A 5,306-nucleotide genomic window follows, 5' to 3' on the forward strand; every position below is an offset into this window, starting at 1 on the left:
TCTGGGCAATAACTGGGTTTATCTCTTTTTTTTTTTTTTTTTTTTTTTTTTTTTTTGGTATGTAGATGGGAAATGTGTCTCAGAGGCTCACGTGCTGAGGAGAAATCTACAGCGTAGCAGGATTACAGAGATCCTTCTATTCCCATGCCTCCAGTCATGTATTTATGTAATGTTTACAAATAAAACTGGATGGGATTCAGACTTGCTCATCCCCGCTATCGTCTGACACTGTCGGCCAAATCTATCTGTGCAGGCTCAGATTCCCCTTGGTGTGGAAAGATTTGTAGAGCTTTTGGTTACAAAGATCCAGGAGCTGCGTGTATTATCTTATTGTTATTCAACCTAATTGACTGATTAAGAATAATGTACATTAATAATGCAATGCATGCATTCTCACAGGCTCCAGAGCACATGAATAAGATACTCTCTCCCTCCTCCGTAGAGCTTGCTATCAAAATAACAAATATGATGGTTTCAGGTTGGAAAGAATTTTGGGCCAGGGCTACAGATAAAGAACTGAGGCTCAGTCCAGCTCCCGTTAGGGCCAATGGGAGTTTTACTGTTGACTTTACTGGGAGGACTTGAACAGCTGGCAGGAATATTGAGTGGAGCTGATTGTTCCTTAACCAACCAGCCTTGGCATTAAGATGCCTCGCTGAGGTCCCTGCATCCTAGGCAGTTAGAGATTTTGTTTTCATGCACATGTCTGAACCAGGCAAGCCCAGGCGCCTAGCTCCACAGGCAGATGTCATGATTGGAGATGATGGAAGGAAGATGCCCTAATGGAACTGAATTTCCCTGTGTCCAAAACCAATCCAATATAAAATCTAACTCAATAAATATTTGGGGTACCCATGCTGGGTTTGCAAAAGGGTTGTTAAACGCACGCAATCCAGATCATCCATTGCTGGGATGTAGATACATTGAACACCATGCAGTTCTCAGATATTCATACAATTTCTCTTCCCCCAGTCCCTCCTCCCTTCAAGTTTTGTTTTTTAAAAGGCACAACAGTGAGTGGAGGAGTTGATATTACCACCAGTAACAATCAACTAGAGCAGTGGTTCTCAAAGCCGGTCCGCCGCTTCAGGGAAAGCCCCTGGCAGGCCGGGCCAGTTTGTTTACCTGCCGCATCCGCAGGTTCGGCTGATCGCAGCTCCCACTGGCTGCGGTTCGCTGCTCCAGGCCGATGGGGGCTGTGGGAAGGACGGCCAGCACATTCCTGGGCCCGCGCTGCTTCCCACAGCCCCCATTGGCCTGGAACAGTGAACCGCGGCCAGTGGGAGCCACGATCGGCCGAACCTGTGGACACGGCAGGTAAACAAACCATCCCTGCCTGCCAGAGGCTTTCCCTAAACAAGCGGGGGACCAGCTTTGAGAACCACTGAACTAGAGAAGGGAGCTATACAAAGAAATTAGTGATGGGCAAACCTCAAAGGGTTTGTCGTTTGTTGCACTTGTCAAAAAATGGAAAAATAATCATAGGCTATGTCTACGCTACCACGGTAAGTGGACCTACGCTACACAACTCCAGCTACACGAATAACTTAGCTGGAGTCAACGTACCTTAAGTCGAGTTACTGCAGGGTCTACACCTTACTCTTCTCATTGGGGGTAGAGTACAGGGGTCAACTGGAGAGGGATCTGCTGTCGATTTGGCGGGTCTTCACTAGACCTGCTAAATCGACCACCGGCGGATCGATCTCAGAGCGTCGATCACAGCTATAGTGTAGACATAGCCATAGAATCATAGGACTGGAAGGAACCTTGAGAGGTCCCCTTGTCCAGTCCCTTGCACTCATGGCAGGATTAAGTATTATCTAGACTATCCCTGACAGGTGTTTGCCTAACCTGCTCTTAAAAATCTCCAATGATGGAGATTCCACAACCTCCCTAGGCAATTTATTCCAGTGCTTAACCACCCTGAGAGTTAGGAAGTTTTTCCTAATGTCCAACCTAAACCTCCCTTGCTGCAATTTAAGCCCATTGCTTCTTGTCCTATCCTCAGCAGTTAAGAAAAACAAATTTTCTCCCTCCTCCTTGTAACAACCTTTTATGTACTTGAAAACTGTTCTCATGTCCCCTCTCAGTCTTCTCTTTTCCATACTAAACAAACCCAATTTTTTCAATCTTCCCTCATCGGTCATGTTTTCTAGACTTTTAATAATTTGTATTGCTCTTCTCTGGACTTTTTCCTATTTGTCCACATCTTTCCTGAAATGTGGTGCCCAGAACTGGACATAATACTCCAGTTGAAGCCTAATCAGCACAGAGTAGAGTGGAAGAATTACTTCTTGTGTCTTAGAGCTGGTCTACACTGGGGGGGGAGATCGATCCAAGATATGCAACTTCAGCTACGCGAATAGCATAGCTGAAGTCGAAGTACCTTGGATCAAATTACCTGGGGTCCAGATGGCACGGGATCGACGGCCACGGCTCCCCCGTCGACTGCGCTACTGCCGCTCGCTCTGGTGGAGTTCCAGAGTTGACGGGGAGCGTGTTCGGGGATCAGTATATCACATCTTAATGAGACGTGATATATCGATCCCGGATAAATCGATTGCTACCCGCCAAGACGTACCCCTTCTTACAACACTCCTGCTAATACATCCCAGAATAATGTTTGGGGTTTTTTGCAACAGTGTTGCACTGTTGACTCATATTTAGGTTGTGGTCCACTTTGACCTCGAGCACTTTTCAACAGTACTCCTTCCTACGCAGTCATTTCCCATTTTGTATGTGTGCAACTGATCGTTCCTTCCTAAGTGGAGTACTTCGCATTTGTCCTTACTGAATGTCATCCTATTTACTTCAGACAAGTTATCCAGTTTCTCCAGATCATTTTGAATTATAATCCTATCCTCCAAAGCACTTGCAATCCCTCCCAGCTTGGCACCATTCGCAAACTGTATAAGTGTACTCTCTATGCCATTATCTAAAGCATTGATGAAGATATTGAACAGAACCGGACCCAGAACTGATCCCTACAGGACCCCACTCATTATGCCTTTCCAGCATGACTGTGAACAACTGATAACTACTCTCTGGGAATGGTTTTCCAACCAGTTGTGCACCCACCTTACAGTAGTGCCATCTAGATTGTATTTCCCTAGTTTGTATATGAGAAAGTCATATGAGACAGTACCAAAAAGTCATCTTACTAAAGTCAAGATGTACCATATCTACCACTTTCCCCCTATCCACAAGGCTTGTTGCCCTGTCAAAGAAAGCTATCAGGTTGGCTTGACATGATTTGTTCTTGACAAATCCATGCTGACTGTTACTTATCACCTTATTATCTTCTAGATGTTTGCAAATTGATTGTTTAATTATTTGCTTCATTATCTTTCCGAGTACAGAAGTTAAGCTGACTGGTCTAATTCCCTGGGTTGTCCTTATTTCTCTTTTTATAGATTGGCACTATATTTGCCCTTTTCCAGTCTTCTGTGTGAATTAATGTGTGAACAACATCTGAAAATTCAAATCATTTTAATTCTGTGGGTTTTGAAAAGGAAGAATGTTTCATTTATTCAAAAAAATTCATAAGAAAAGAAAAATGGTCATACTGGGTCACACCAATGGTCTATCTAGCCCAGTATCCTGTCTTCCAACAATGGCCAATGCCAGATGTTTCAGAGAGAATGAACAAAACTGGTAATTATCAAACGATCCATCCTGTGTCGCCCATTCCCAGCTTCTGGCAAACAGGGGCTAGGGACACTTCCGAGCATGGTTTTGCATCCCTGCCCATCCTGGCTAATAGCCATTGATGGACCTATCCTCCATGAATTTATAACAGGGTACAAAAAAAGAACTAGATAGTCTTGGCCTTCACAACATTCTCGGGCAAAGAGTTCCACAGATTGACTGACTCTGCATTTTGTAAAGAAATACTCCCTTTTGTTTGTTTTAAACCTATTGATTTCATTTGGTGACCCCTAGTTCTTGTGTTATGAGGAGTAAATAACACTTCCTTATTTACTTTCTCCACACCAATCATGATTTTATAGACCTCTATCATATTTCCTTAGTTGTTTCTTTTCCAAGCTGAAAAGTCCCAGTTTTATTAATCTCTCCTCATATGGAAGCTGTTACATGCTCTTAATCATTTTTTGCCCTTTTCTGTACCTTTTCCAATTTCAATATATCTTTTTTGAGAGGAGGTGACCAGATCTGCACGCAATATTCAAGATGTGGGTGTACCATGGATTTATATAGACACAATATGATATTTTCTGTCTTATTATCTAGCCCTTTCCTAATGATGCCCAACATTCTGTTAGCTTTTTTGACTGTCGCTGCACATTGAGTGGATGTTTTCAGAGAACTATTCACAATGACTCCAAGATCTCTTTCTTGAGTGGTAACAGCTAATTTAGAACCCATCATTTTATATGTATAGTTGGGATTATGTTTTTCAATGTGCATTACTTTGCATTTATCAACATTGAATTTCATTTTGTTTCCCAGTCACCCAGTTTTGTAAGATCCCTTTGTAATTCTTCACAGTATGCTTTGGCCTTAATTATCTTGAGTAGTTTTGTATCATCTGCAAATTTTGCCACCTCACTTGTTTACCCCTTTTTCCAGATAATTTATGAATATGTTGAACAGCACTAGTCCCAGTACAGACCCCTGGGGGACACCACTATTTGCCCCTCTCCATTCTGAAACCTGACCATTTATTCCTACCCTTTGTTTCCTATCTTTTAATCAGTTACTGATCCAGGAGAGGACCTTCCCTCTTATCCGATGACAGCTTACTTTGCTTAACAGCCTTTGGTGAGGGACCTTATCAAAGGCTTTCTGAAAATTTAAGTACACTATATATCCACTGGATCCCCCTCGTCCACATGCTTGTTGACCACTTCAAAGAATTCTAGTAGTTTGGTGAGGCATGATTTATAAAAAAAACATGTTGACTCTTCCTCAACAAATCGTGTTCATCTATGTATCTGATAATTCTGTTCTTTATTATAGTTTCAACCAGGTTGCCTGGTACTGAAGTCAGGCTTACTAGCCTGTAATTGCTGGGATCACCTCTGGAGCCTTTTTTAAGAATTGGTGTCACATTATCTATCCTCCAGTCATCTGGTACAGAAGCTGATTTAAATGATAAGTTACAGATGACAGTTAGTAGTTCTGCAATTTCACATCTGAGTTCCTTCAGAACTCTTGGGTGATACCATCTGGTCCTGGTGACTTATTACTGTTTACTTTATCAATTCACATTTACCTTAAAATATTTCCTGACTTGAACTTTTTCTATTTCCCCCCCATTTTTAATTTTTCTCCCTTTTTCCCCC

This window comes from Chrysemys picta, chromosome 10 (genome assembly GCF_011386835.1).
Source record: "Chrysemys picta bellii isolate R12L10 chromosome 10, ASM1138683v2, whole genome shotgun sequence".
In the NCBI taxonomy this organism is placed as follows: domain Eukaryota; kingdom Metazoa; phylum Chordata; order Testudines; family Emydidae; genus Chrysemys; species Chrysemys picta.